Source organism: Pan paniscus, chromosome 13 (genome assembly GCF_029289425.2).
Source record: "Pan paniscus chromosome 13, NHGRI_mPanPan1-v2.0_pri, whole genome shotgun sequence".
Lineage (NCBI taxonomy): Eukaryota > Metazoa > Chordata > Mammalia > Primates > Hominidae > Pan > Pan paniscus.
The window spans coordinates 15,200,697-15,215,969 of NC_073262.2; positions in this window are offsets into that span (position 1 = coordinate 15,200,697).

Genomic DNA, 15,273 nt, shown 5'->3' on the forward strand with positions numbered 1-15,273 from the left:
AAATATCTGCACTGCCATCTCCATAAAGATGGAAGTATCTACTCCGCCATGTGTATAAACACGGAAATATCTACACCACCATCTGTGAAAACATGGAAATATCTACACCGCTATCTGTACAAACATGGAAATATCTACTCCGCCATCTGCATGTCCATGGAAATATCTACGGTGCCATCTGTATAAATATGGAAATATCTACACGGCCATCTGTGTATAGATGGAAATATCAACAACGCCATCTGTACAAACATGGAAATATCTACACCGCTATCTCTATAAACATGGAAATATCTGCAAAGCCATCAGTAAAACATGGAAATACCTCTACAGTCATGTGTATAAACATGGAAATATCTACAATGATATCTGTATACACATGGAAATATCTACACAGCCATCTGTATACACATGTAAATATCTACACTGCTATCTCTATAAACATGGAAATATCTGCACTGCCATCTCTATAAACATGGAAATATCTACACCGTGATCTGTATAAACATGGAAATATCTACAGCGCCATCTGTATAAACATGGAAATATCTACACCGCGATCTGTATAAACATGGAAATATCTACACCGCGATCTCTATAAACATGGAAATATCTTCACCACGATCTGTATAAACATGGAAATATCTACACCGCTATCTGTATAAACATGGTAATATCTACACCACCATCTATATAAACATGGAAATATCTACACCGCCATCTGCATAAACATGGAAATATCTACAATGCCATCTGTAGAAAGATGGAAATATCTACACCGCAATCTGTGTAAACATGGAAATATCTACACCGATATCTCTAAAAACATGGAAATATCTACACCGCTATCTGTATAAACATGGAAATATCTACACCGCGATCTGTATAAACATGGAAATATCTACAGCGCCATCTCTATAAACATTGAAATATCTACACTGCCATCTGTAAAACATGGAAATATCTACACAGTCATCTGAATAAACATGGAAATATCTACACCACCATCTGTATAAACATGGAAATACCTACAATACCATCTGTATACACATGTAAATATCTACACAAACATCTGTATAAGTATGGAAATATCTACACCGCCATCTGTATAAACATGGAAATATCTACACGGCCATCTGTAGAAAGATGGAAATATCTACACCGATATCTCTATAAATATGGAAATATCTACACCGCCATCTCTATAAACATGAAAATATCTACACTGCCATCTCCATAAAGATGGAAGTATCTACTCCGCCATGTGTATAAAACGGAAATATCTACACCACCATCTGTGAAAACATGGAAATATCTACACCGCTATCTGTACAAACATGGAAATATCTACACTGCCATCTGCATGTCCATGGAAATATCTACGGTGCCATCTGTATAAACATGGAAATATCTACACGGCCATCTGTATATAGATGGAAATATCAACAACGCCATCTGTACCATCATGGAAATATCTACACCGCTATCTCTATAAACATGGAAATATCTGCACAGCCATCTGTAAAACATGGAAATACCTCTACAGTCATCTGTATAAACATGGAAATATCTACAATGCCATCTGTATACACATGGAAATATCTACACAGCCATCTGTATAAACATGTAAATATCTACACTGCTATCTCTGTAAACATGTAAATACCTACACCGCCATCTCTATAAACATGAAAATATCTACACTGCCATCTCCATAAACATGGAACTAACTACTCCACCATCTGTATAAACATGGAAACATCTACACCGCCATCTGTGTGAATAAGGAAATATCTACAATGCCATCTGTATAAAGATATAAATATCTGCACCGCGAGCTGTATAAAGATGGAAATATCTACATCGCTATCTGTATAAACGTGGAAATACCAACAAATCTATCGGTATAAACATGGAAATATCTACAACGCCATCTATATAAACGTGGAAATATCTACACCACTATGTCTTTAAACATGGAAATACCTACACCGCTATCTCTATAAACATGGAAATATCTACACCGCTGTCTGTAAACATGGAAATATCTACACCGCTATCTGCATAAACATGGAAATATCTGCACAGCGATCTGTATAAACATGGAAATATCTACACCGCGATCTGTATAAACATGGAAATATCTTCACCACGATCTGTATAAACATGGAAATATCTACACCGCTCTCTGTATAAACATGGTAATATCTACACCACCATCTATATAAACATGGAAATATCTACACCGCCATCTGCATAAACATGGAAATATCTACAATGCCATCTGTTGAAAGATGGAAATATCCACGCTGCAAACTGTGTAAACATGGAAATATCTACACCGATATCTCTAAAAACATGGAAATATCTACACCGCTATCTGTATAAACATGGAAATATCTACACCGCGATCTGTATAAACATGGAAATGTCTACAGCGCCATCTCTATAAACATTGAAATATCTACACTGTCATCTGTAAAAACATGGAAATATCTACACAGTCATCTGAATAAACATGGAAATATCTACACCACCATCTGTATAAACATGGAAATACCTACAATACCGTCTGTATACACATGGAAATATCTACACAGACATCTGTATAAGTATGGAAATATCTACACCGCCATCTGTATAAACATGGAAATATCTACACTGCCATCTGTAGAAAGATGGAAATATCTTCACCGATATCTCTATAAATATGGAAATATCTACACCGCCATCTCTATAAACATGAAAATATCTACACTGCCATCTCCATAAAGTTGGAAGTATCTACTCCGCCATGTGTATAAAACGGAAATATCTACACCACCATCTGTGAAAACATGGAAATATCTACACCGCTATCTGTATAAACATGGAAATATCTACACCACCATCTGCATGTCCATGGAAATATCTACGGTGCCATCTGTATAAACATGGAAATATCTACACGGCCATCTGTGTATAGATGGAAATATCAACAACGCCATCTGTACAAACATGGAAATATCTACACCGCTATCTCTATAAACATGGAAATATCTGCACAGCCATCGGTAAAACATGGAAATACCTCTACAGTCATCTGTATAAACATGGAAATATCTACAATGCCATCTGTATACACATGGAAATATCTACTCAGCCGTCTGTATAAACATGTAAATATCTACACTGCTATCTCTATAAACATGGAAATATCTACACCGCCATCTCTTTAAACATGAAAATATCTACACTGCCATCTCCATGAACATGGAAATAACTACTCCGCCATCTGTATAAACATGGAAACATCTACACCGCCATCTGTGTGAATAAGGAAATATCTACAATGCCATCTGTATAAAGATATAAATATCTGCACCGCGAGCTGTATAAACATGGAAATATCTACATCGCTATCTGTATAAACATGGAAATACCAACACATCTATCGGTATAAACATGGAAATATCTACAACGCCATCTATATAAACATGGAAATATCTACACCGCTATGTCTACAAACATGGAAATACCTACACCGCTATCTCTATAAACATGGAAATATCTACACCGCTATCTGTATAAACATGGAAATATCTACACCGCTATCTGTATAAACATGGAAATATCTACACAGCGATCTGTATAAACATGGAAATATCTACACCGCGATCTGTATAAACATGGAAATATCTTCACCACGATCTGTATAAACATGGAAATATCTACACCGCTATCTGTATAAACATGGTAATATCTACACCACCATCTATATAAACATGGAAATATCTACACCGCCATCTGCATAAACATGGAAATATCTACAATGCCATCTGTAGAAAGATGGAAATATCTACACCGCAATCTGTGTAAACATGGAAATATCTACACCGATATCTGTAAAAACATGGAAATATCTACACCGCTATCTGTATAAACATGGAAATATCTACACCGCGATCTGTATAAACATGGAAATATCTACAGCGCCATCTCTATAAACATTGAAATATCTACAATGCCATCTGTAAAAACATGGAAATATCTACACAGTCATCTGAATAAACATGAAAATATCTACACCACCATTTGTATAAACATGGAAATACCTACAATACCATCTGTATACACATGGAAATATCTACACAGACATCTGTATAAGTATGGAAATACCTACACCGCCATCTGTATAAACATGGAAATATCTACACTGCCATCTGTAGTAAGATGGAAATATCTACACTGCTATCTCTATAAATATGGAAATATCTACACCGCCATCTCTATAAACATGAAAATATCTACACTGCCATCTTCTTAAAGATGGAAGTCTCTACTCCGCCATGTGTATAAACACGGAAATATCTACACCACCATCTGTGAAAACATGGAAATATCTACACCGCTATCTGTACAAACATGGAAATATCTACTCCGCCATCTTCATGTCCATGGAAATATCTACGGTTCCATCTGTATAAACATGGAAATATCTACACGGCCATCTGTGTATAGATGGAAATATCAACAACGCCATCTGTACAAACATGGAAATATCTACACCGCTATCTCTATAAACATGGAGATATCTTCCCTGGAACTGCTTTCTCTGGAGCCTTCTCAAATTGTGCCTGTTGGCCGGCCATGGTGGCTCACACCTGTAATCCCAGGCGTGGGCTGGCCTTTGGGAGGCCAAGGAGGGTGGATCACCTGAGGTCAGGAGTTCAAGATGAGCCTGGCCAACATGGTGAAACCCCGTCTCTATTAAAAATACAAAAATTATCTGGGCGTGGCGGCATGCATCCATAATCCCAGCTACTAGGGAGGCTGAGGCAGGAGAATTGCTTGAACCCAAGAGGTGGAGGTTGCAGTGAGCAAAGGTCACGCCACTTCACTCCACCCTGGGTGACAGAGCGAGACTCCATCTCAAAAAAAAAAAAAATTGTGCCTGTGTTTTTGTTTTCTTTTCCCCAAGCCCCCCAATATAAGACTTGAAGGTAGACTAGGAGTCCTTTCTGCCCATACCACTTGCAGACAATTCTCCCTCTGACCTTCCTAAATACCCAAGCTTTGACTCTCATGTCAAATGGCACCCCTCACTGTTCCAGCTTGTTACAATCACCTACAGACACTGTAGGTGAGCCCTGAGGGTGCCCTGCCCCTCAACCCCTGAAGATTCTAGCTCTGAGCTCACTGTCATTCTCTGTCATGTAAATATTCACTTTTATTTGCTTCTCAGTTTCGGTCTTTTCTTATTGATGACTTTGAAGGAGAACTTTGATGAAAAACAACCTTTGCCACCACTCTTCAAAAGAAGTATTACCATTACTAATGATGATAACGTTTCCTTGTCTTCATTTCAAGTGGTCCACTCACCAACCATCATCCCTATCTGTCCAGCTCACTTCTTTTCATATCTCTACTCTAACAATATTTCAGCTGCGCCAGCTTCTACGAGCCCAGGATCCTAAATTATTTTCAGTTATTTCCCTCTCCTATCTTGTCTTCATTTCCTTTATTAGAGATGTCAGACAAGCAATCACTCCCTGGCCATGCTCATACTTCTCCATACTCTCATGGCAAAAACTCTAGAAAATAAATCCCTTCACTTACTCTAGCCTGTATCTGTGCAGCTGAATGAGTGAAGAAATCATGCAGATTTCACTTTGTCCACAATCATGCAGACTGAAATGACTTCGTATTCATGACTACTCACTCCATTGGCATCAGGGTGACCCTCATTCTTTCCTTTTCCACATTCCTAGACAACTATTCAAAGCTTTCTATTCCCTCTTTTAACTTCCAGCTCTTCCTTCCCTATTGTCATTCTCAGCTCATCACCTTGCTTCACATTTCATTGGGAAAATGAGAGAAATCAGAAGAAAACTTTACAAGTCGCATCATCAATCTCACTGGCCAGCTGTCCACATGCTTTGCCCCCTGTAGGAGCGGGTCAACTCTCCATGCCCTTCTCTGGATGACATCTTCCATTTAGACAGAAAATTCATCTCTACTCGGCTATTTAAGGAATCATGCTGCCAATTTCCTCTCCTCTCATTTACAACGATGTGTTCTCTTTCTCTACAAGATCATTTCCTTCAGGACCTAAATGGCCAAAACTTCATCCATCTTAGAAAAACATTCTCCTGATCCGACAACCTTCTCCAACTAACTTCTCAAAGTTCTGCCTATTCTCACACTGACTCAAACACCAGTTCTTTCCCCTCCTATTCTCTCTTGAACCTATGTCAAAAACAGTTTTTTTAATTGAGATAAACTTCACAAAACATATCATTAACCTTTTCCATTTTATCTATTTTAAAGTGTACAAGTAGGCTGGGCACAGTGGCCCACAACTGTAATCCCAGCACTTGGGAGGCCGAGGCAGGTGGATCACTTGAGTTCAGGAGTTCGAGACCAGCCTGGCCAACATGGTGAAACCCCATCTCTACTAAAATACAAAAATTAGCAAGGCATGGTGGCACACGCGTGTAATCCCAGCTAGGAAATCTGAGGCAGGAGAATTGCTTGAACCCAGGAGGCGGAGGTTGCAGTGAGCCGAGATCGCACCACTGCACTTTAGCCTGGGCGACAGAGTGAGAGTCCAACTCAAAAAAAAAAAAAAAAAAGGCCGTGCACAGTGGCTCATGCCTGTAATCCCAGCATTTTGGGAGGCTGAGGCAGATGGATCACCTGAGGTCAGGAGTTCAAGATCAGCCTGGCCAACATGGCGAAACTCCGTCTCTACTAAAAATACAAAAATTAGCCAGATGTGGTGTTGCATGCCTGTAGTCCCAGCTACTCAGGAGGCTGAGACAGGAGAATCAATTGAACCCGGGAGGCAGGGCTGCAGTGAACTGAGATCGTGCCACTGCACTCCAGCTTGGGCAACAAGAGCGAAACTCTGCTTCAACAACTACAACAAAAAAGTGTACAAGTCAGTGGCTTTTATTAAATTTGAAATGTTGTGCAATCATCAAACTACCTAATTCCAAGACATTTTCATCACTTGTACCCATCAGTCACTTCACCATTCTTTCTTCTCCCCCCTACCCTGGCAGCCACTACATCTGCTTTCTATCTCTATGGATTTGCCGACTCTGCTATTTCACATAAATGGAATCATGCAGGCTGTAGCCTTTGTGCTTGCTTCCTTTCACTCAGCAAAATGTTTTTGAGGTTCATCCATGTTGTAGCATGGATCAGTATTTTATTCCTTATTTGTTTGTTTGTTTTTTCATCACCTTTACCACTCCCCTGAAACTGCATATATCAAGATTGACCTCTATATTGCTAAATCTCATATTTAATTTTTTTCATCAACATATTTGACATATCAGTAATATTGGACAGAGCTGATCCCTCCCTTTTTCTTGAAATATTTTCTTCACCAGGCTTTTGCATAAAACTCTTTTCTGGTTTTCTGATTGTGTTACCACCTATTTTTTTTCTCAGTCTCTCTTGTGGTTTTCCCTCATCTGCTCAACATGAGACTGCCTGGAAGCTCAGTCCCTCCATCTCTTCTCCTCTCTACGCACCCACAACCTTGTTAATATCACCTAGTAACATGCTATTAAACCCTTTCCTAAATGCTGGGGACTCATAAAATTATACCTCAGGCCCCAAATTTTTGTGGACTCCAACTCTACACTCCAGCAGTATCCTGATACTGACTTAAGCCTCTTCCCTCGGGTCACAGAAATAGGTCTAAATCTTGAAACCACCTTTGCAAAAGTATGACTGAGACAGTGAAAGAGATCTAATTTAATCGACTCCATCTTGCTTCTAACTTCCAAGCTGTCCTTGCTCATTCCTGGGTGGAGACTGGACTAACTTTGGGAGGAACTTAGTTTATAGTTTAAACAAGGATGGTAACAGCCCTTTCCCAAAGCAGACCTCTTTCTTGTCTGGGGACTAGATTGCCTTTGTAGGACTAACATTAGCCACAAGAATAGAAATTATAGTTTAGGAGTCACGCAGCTGGAGGCTACAAGATTCTTACCCTCCCTAAACTGCTTCTAAGATCAGTGCTTGACATATTTCACAGAACCTGCACTTGATGGATCAACTGGCACCATCCAGGTCAATAAATTGGCTCATCTGATCTTGTGGCCTCAACCCAGGAACCGACTGAGCACAAGAAGACAGCTCCGACTTCCTATGATTTCATCTCTGACCAGTCAGCACTCCTGGCTCACTGGCTTCCCCCCACCCACCAAGTTATCCTTAAAAACTCTGATCCCTGAATGCTCAGCGAGACTGATTTGCGTGATAATATAACTCCAGTCTCCCACATAGCCGGCTCTGCATGAATTACTCTTTCTCTATTGCAATTCCCATCTTGATGAATTGGCTCTGCCCAGGCAGCTGGCAAGGTGAACCCCTTGGGTGGTTACTATCTCAATAAACTTCTGATTTTTCTCAACGTAAACTTTCTCTTCCCACAGCCTTTCTTATCCCAGTTAATGAAACTCCATCCTTCTAGTCAAGGCGAGAAATTTGGGGTCTTCCAAGACTCATCTCTTTCTCTCTCTCTCACCAAACATGCAATCCATCAGCAAATTTCTGCATTATCAATAAACCACATCCAGAATCCAACTACATCTTACGACCTCCACTACTACTACCAACTCTGGCTCAGGAAACATCATCTCTTTCCTGATCATCTTAGTAACTTCTTAATTTGTCTTTCTGTCCTTGTCCCTGCTCCACTATAATCTTGAGGGTCAGATCATGTCTCCTCTGCTTAAAGCCCTTCCATGGGTTTTCATCCTACATGAAGTAAACATCAATGCCTTACTATGACCTTCCTCATATAAACCAAAGCCTCTTTCCTCAAGGCCTCTGCATTTATAGCTGGATATATAAATAAAAAAATTAAATCCTAAGCCCCCAACCATCTGAATGGACTCCTCCTCTCATCTACAGACATTCCGAAGTTAACCTGTAAAACTAGTTCAGGCCATGATGGGAAAGTGAAGCCAGACATGCCTCATTATACCCTCCTCCCTTTTGCAATTACTGGTAGAACAAACTAAGTATGATAAGAAACATCTACAGTCTATTTTCTCTGAAGCTTGCTATCTGGAGGCTTCATCTACATGGTAAAACCTTGGTCTCTACGAGCTCTTATTGTAACCTAGACATTACTTTCTATTGATTCCAGGTCTTCAGATAATAACTCAACCAATGGTCAACCAGAAAATCTATGAATCTACCTATGACCTGGAAGCCCCCTCTTCCAGTTGTTCTGCCTTTCTAAACTCAACCAATGTACATCTTGCATTCATTGATTGATATTTTATGTCTCCCCAAATTGTGTAAAACCAACTTGTAGCCCAACTACCTTGGGCACCTGTTCTCAGGATCTCCTGAGGACTGTGTCATGAGCCATTGATCACTCATATTTGGCTCAGAATAAATCTCTTTTAATATTTTAAAGAGCTTGGCTCTTTTTGTCAACATATGTAATATTCACATGGTTTATTTCCTCTATTGTTTGGCTATTTTTCTCAGATTATATGTTTTAATGTGACCATACTGACTATTTAAACATCACCATCTCATCCTCATTTCTAGAACTTCTTATCACAGTTTTTTTACTGTTCTCCATAGCAAATATCACCACTTGACATAAAGTATATTTTTTATTTATTTGCTTACTATCATTTTTCTCCCTGACTAAATTGTAAGCTTGGTGAACGCAATGATTACTATTTGCTTTTTCACTGCTATCACACGACTATCTAAAAAACTTATTGGCATAATATGTGCTCAATGTATACTTGTTTGGTAAATGAATAAATGGCCTAAGAACAACCTGATGAAAAATTTTAAAACATTGTAGACTCAATATACATCATGTTCACTTTTATTTGTGATAAAACTGAAGCAATTTGTTATGGAAATGATTTATGAATGCATCCACAATCTGGTTCCTCATAATGGGAGTTTACAAATGATGAACATGCAAATCCTCTTGAATGTAAGATGCACTGAAAACAAAGCTGCATATGCAATTAAGGGAATGTTGGCAATAAATGAAGCTAAGATTGCACAATAACGATTACCATGAAACAATTAAAACTGTAATTTTTGTAGATTCATATAATAGCTACAAATCTTCTGTCCCTAGAGCTACATAACTAAATATTGGCCATAATTCAGTTAAATGTTGCATATTATCTCTAATTCATCACTATTTACACAAGACAAAAAAAAACCCAGAAGCACTATAAACAAAAATAGCAAAACAGTTGAGTACAAATTGCATGGAATTAAAAACGTAGCTTTTGTCAAATGTATTACATTTCTTTCACCAGTGTCTACCACTTTAACTACCTTTGGCCTGAAAACTGGAATTTACAACCATAAAACCAGTGGTATATGAGTAAGTATTTTGGCCTGGTATGCATAAATTGTCAATTAATAAATCTGGACAGCTATTTTTATTTTAGTGCATTCAATCCCAGAGCTCAAAGCTATTTAAAGATGTCAGTTATTTATACTCATATTAATTCTCCCTTCTTCCCTCTCTCCTCTCACTCTTTCTTTCTTTCTTTCTTTCTTTTTTTTTTTTGAGACAGAGTCTCACTCTGTTGCCCAGGCTGGAGTGCAGTGGCACAATCTCGGCTCACTGCAACCTCTGCCTCTCAGGTTCAAGTGATTCTCCTGCCTCAGCCTCCCCAGTAGCTGGGACTACAGGGGCCCAAGACCACGCCTGGCTAATTTTTGTATTTTTAGTAGAGATAGGGTTTTGTCATGTTGGCCAGGTTGAGGCTGGTCTCGAACTCCTGACCTCAGGTGATCTGCCCACCTCAGCCTCCCAAAGTGCTGAGATTACAGGTGTGAGCCACTGTGCCCAACTCTCTTTCTCTTATTCTTACATTGTACCACAATCTGGCAGTACAATATTATTTTAGGGGTTTTCAAATCCTCCATCAATGATACATGATTAGTGGAATACGGCTTTGCCAACCATTTCAAGGTGTCTGTACCACTAAAGTCACATATCTAGGGCCTGCCATCCTTCCAATCTTATCTTGCAAAAACAGATTAAATGAAATTGTCCAGACTCTCTCAGAGGGTAGAAAATGAAGTCCAAGTCTCAAGGCCATTGTGGTAAAAGTTATAATTGACACCCAGTTTTTACTCCAGAGGTTTTAGACAATGTGTCAGTTATCCTTATTTGTAGTGGATTTCAAGGAAGGAACAGTTACTGTCTCTTAAAAGAGAACTGGAAGCTACTAAAATAAAAAAGGTCCTTAGTTATTTAACTGGATAATATATATGCATCATTCAGATTCTAATAAAGGGATGATTGGTATATTTGAGGGCTTTACAAATGAGACTTAGGCAAAGTCCTGAAAAACCAATCTAAAAATATTCACAGAACATTCAAAATATTCTGATTGTGAGCCACAGCATGAAATCGTTATACAAAATTATAATCAGCTGTTTCTTTAAGAATCAGTGTTATTCAAGAATCAGTGATTAAACATGTTCTTATTTAATCACAATAGCAAGGCTTGTTTTTTTTTCATACTAGCTACTTTGGTAAAATCTAAAGTGATCCTCTTTTCAATAAATGTACAATAAAATTTCATATCTTGGAAGGGGCAGAGGTTAGAACGGTATTGTTTGAAAATCTGGAAATAGGCTAAACAATTTCTTTCATATTAAAAATTAGTTTTATTGTCCAATTTGCAAAGTGTTCAGAAACTGTGAACATACCTAATACTAAGCAGTTTTATAAATAAAATAGCTTATATGTATTTTTTTCTTTTTTCTTTTGTTTGAGATGGGATCTCACCCTGTCACCCAGGCTGGAGTGCAGTGCCGTGATCTCAGCTCACTGCAACCTCTGCCTCCTGGGTTCAAGCGATTCTCCCATCTCAGCCTCCCCAGTAGCTGGGATTACAGGTATGTGCCACCACACCTGGCTAATTTTTATATTTTTAGTAGATACAGGGTTTCACCATGTTTCCCGGGTTGGTCTCGAACTCCTGACTTCATGATATATTTTTAGAGTAAAGAGAAATATATATGGTAAAGTAATAGTTTCATTTTCATAAATAACGGTATAATAAATAAGCCATATATTATAAACTTCCTCATCTCAGAATTTTTCAACTTTAAAAGTTGGTCATTTCATTTTCAAATTTATTTATAAATTTACATATGGTAAAGTTCCTATTTTCCAGTATTCAGCTCTATGAGTTGTTTTTTACTTTTAAAAAAAAGCTTTTAACTTCGGGGTACATATGTGGGTTTGTTATATAGGTAAATTCGTGTCATGGGGGTCTGTTATACAGATTATTTGGTCACCCAGAGTATAGACCTCCTCTTGGGTGTCTCTAGACACCTCCTCTCCAAGAAGAGGGAGCACGTGGGAAAGTCCCAGCATCAGTCAGGAGGCAGAGGAAGAGGAGTGAAATGTGGGTAAGAAACTTTCTTCTGGTTTCTAGGAGAAGAAACAGGGTAGGCAGGGTAAGCAAGCCTAGGACTGGCTAGTTTTAATGATGTCAGCAGGCCCTAGAACATAGAAGCTGTTTCTAGATGTCTGGAACTTGGTTATTATGGGCTAAATCATGCCTCCCAAAATTCCTATGTTGAAGTGTTAACCCAAAGTACTACTGAAAGTGACTGTATTGGAAATACAGCCTTTATAGAGCTAACTAAGGTAAAATGAGGTAACCAGCATGGCCCTAATCCAATATGGCTGGTGTACTTAAACTAGAGTTTAGGTCATAGTCAGGTATAGAATGACCATGTGAAGACACAGGGAGAAAACAGCCATCTATAAGCCAAGAAGAAAGGACACAAAACTCAATCAATCCTGCTGACATTTTGAACTTGGATGTCTGGCCTCAATAATCAAGAAAAAATAAATTTCTATTGTTTGAGTAACACAGTCTGAGGTACTTTGTTATGGCAGCCATAATAGACTAATATACTAGCCCTGGGGTGTGTAGGGCAGGTGCATTATGGCCCACGTATGTGAAAAGAAGTCTTTTTAGGAAATCTAAATAACATTTTTTTTTCCAGGACAGAGTCTTTTTTTGTCACCCAGGCTGGAGTGCAGTGGTGCCATCTCAGCTCACTGCAACCTCCACTTCCCAGGTTCAACCCTCTGGAGTAGCTGGGATTACAGCGGCACGACATCATGCCCAGCTAATTTTTGTATTTTTAGTAGAGATGGGGTTTCACCATGTTGGCCAGGCTGGTCTTGAACTCCTGACCTCAAGTGATCTGTCCACCTCAGCCTCCTAAACAATCATTTCTATAAACCAAAAAGACTTACCACAAGACGGCTATGTTACAACTTAAGTCCACTCATTTTCTTTAAGTCCACTCATTTCTAAATACAATATTTCTGTTATAATATGGCAAAAGTACCTGTATGTCTATTAAAATATGGGAAATGCTTGGCCCAGATTAATTCTTCTTCAATAAAGCCTCATTATATAGTTTGAGGACTTAGCTTCATTTTTCATACTAAAACAAAAACCTAGAAATAATATAATATTCTTAGCACAAATGTAAGTACTGTTAAAAACATCTTCCCTTGATATTTTATTTAAATCTGCTTTTTTATGGAATAGAGCATATGTATCTCACAAGGAAGAAGAAATAATCCAAAATCTCAAATATTTGGCATTTGAATAACTGCACATGTTCTTTGTTCAATCATTTGGTCAATCTATATTTATTAAGTGCTTGTTCTGTTCTAGGGTCCACAAATGAATTAGACAGGGTAGGAACTATGCCTCAAGGCACTTAGAATTTAGTCATGGAGATAAATCAATACACGTGTGTGTGTGTGTGTGTGTCTGTGTGTGTGTGTGTAGGGGGTGGTAGTGGCAATGTGGAGGGATAGTCTATAAGGGAAAATTCCCTGCACAAGAAACCTCAACTCACAAGAAACTTTTGCTCAGAAACCTGAGAATAAATGGTGGAAGGACATATCAAAAACAAAGAAAAGAAAGAAAGAAAGAAAGAAAGAAAGAAAGAGAAGGAACAAAGAAGGCAGAAGGGAGAAGAAGGAAGAAAAAGGAAAGGAGAGGAAGAAGGCAAGGGAGGTGGAGGAAGGAGGGAGGAGAAATGTAGGAGGAGGACAGAGGGGAGAGGAATGGGGAGAAAAGAGGGAAGAGAAGGTGGGGAGGATAGGGAGAGGATGAAGGAGAGGAAAAATGAGAAGAAGAAGAAAAAGAAAAGTCAAGAATGAGGCTTTCGGGCAGAGGAAAAGAGGTTTGCATAATACCCAAGAATTAGAGGACACTGTGTTGCTGAACTCACAAGTAACTTGTTTTGACCAGGGTATGGGATTCTTGGGAGAATTGTGAAGGAGGATATTAGACTACTGAAAAAGAGCAGTATCGTGAGGAGCTAATATCATGATAAAATATTTGAATTCTGTCCTGGAGGCAGTAAGACTTATTGATGGATCTATGAGAAGTGGAGACCTGGCCATAGGTGTCTGTTATAAAGTATAATCTGTTGGAAGTAGATTGTTGAGTAGAATACATTAAAATTGGAAGAAAAAAAATATCCCATCGGGGGAAAAAAATGTGGGCTGGAACAAAGTCAGGGTTGGATAAATAGTAGTAATAAATAAGAGGAGAAAATTTAAGAAATAAGGTAAGACATTCCCTCCATAATATTTTTTAGCCAAATTGATATAAAGGTGAAAAAAAGAGAAGAATATGTAAAAATTACTCTTAACTTTTTGAGTGAGAAAAAACAACTGCCAATGACTAAAACAGGGAATGAACGAGAGGGAACAGATTTTGAAAGAAAGTTGGAGTTTACTTCTAAACATTGTTGATTTCCAGCTTCTGTAGCAAATATATTTGCTTATTCCACTCATCAATCTGTTCTCCTTACTTACCTCTATTCCAAAGGCTAAAAGCTAAATATTCAGTTTTGTTAGCCTGCCTAGCAAATAAAGTTACCCAGATAAAATAGTCAAGCCAATGATATGGCCAAAAACATTGCCCCTTCTTATTTCGACCTTCTTCCTGCCCAAAATAAACTTGGAAATATCTACATCGCTATCTGTATAAACGTGGAAATATCTACACCGCTGTCTGTATAAACGTGGAAATATCTACACCATTGTCTGTATAAACGTGGAAACATCTACACCGCTGTCTGTATAAACGTGGAAACATCTACACCGCTGTCTGTATAAACGTGGAAACATCTACACCGCTGTCTGTATAAACGTGGAAACGTCTACACCGCTGTCTGTATAAACGTGGAAACATCTACACCGCTGTCTGTATA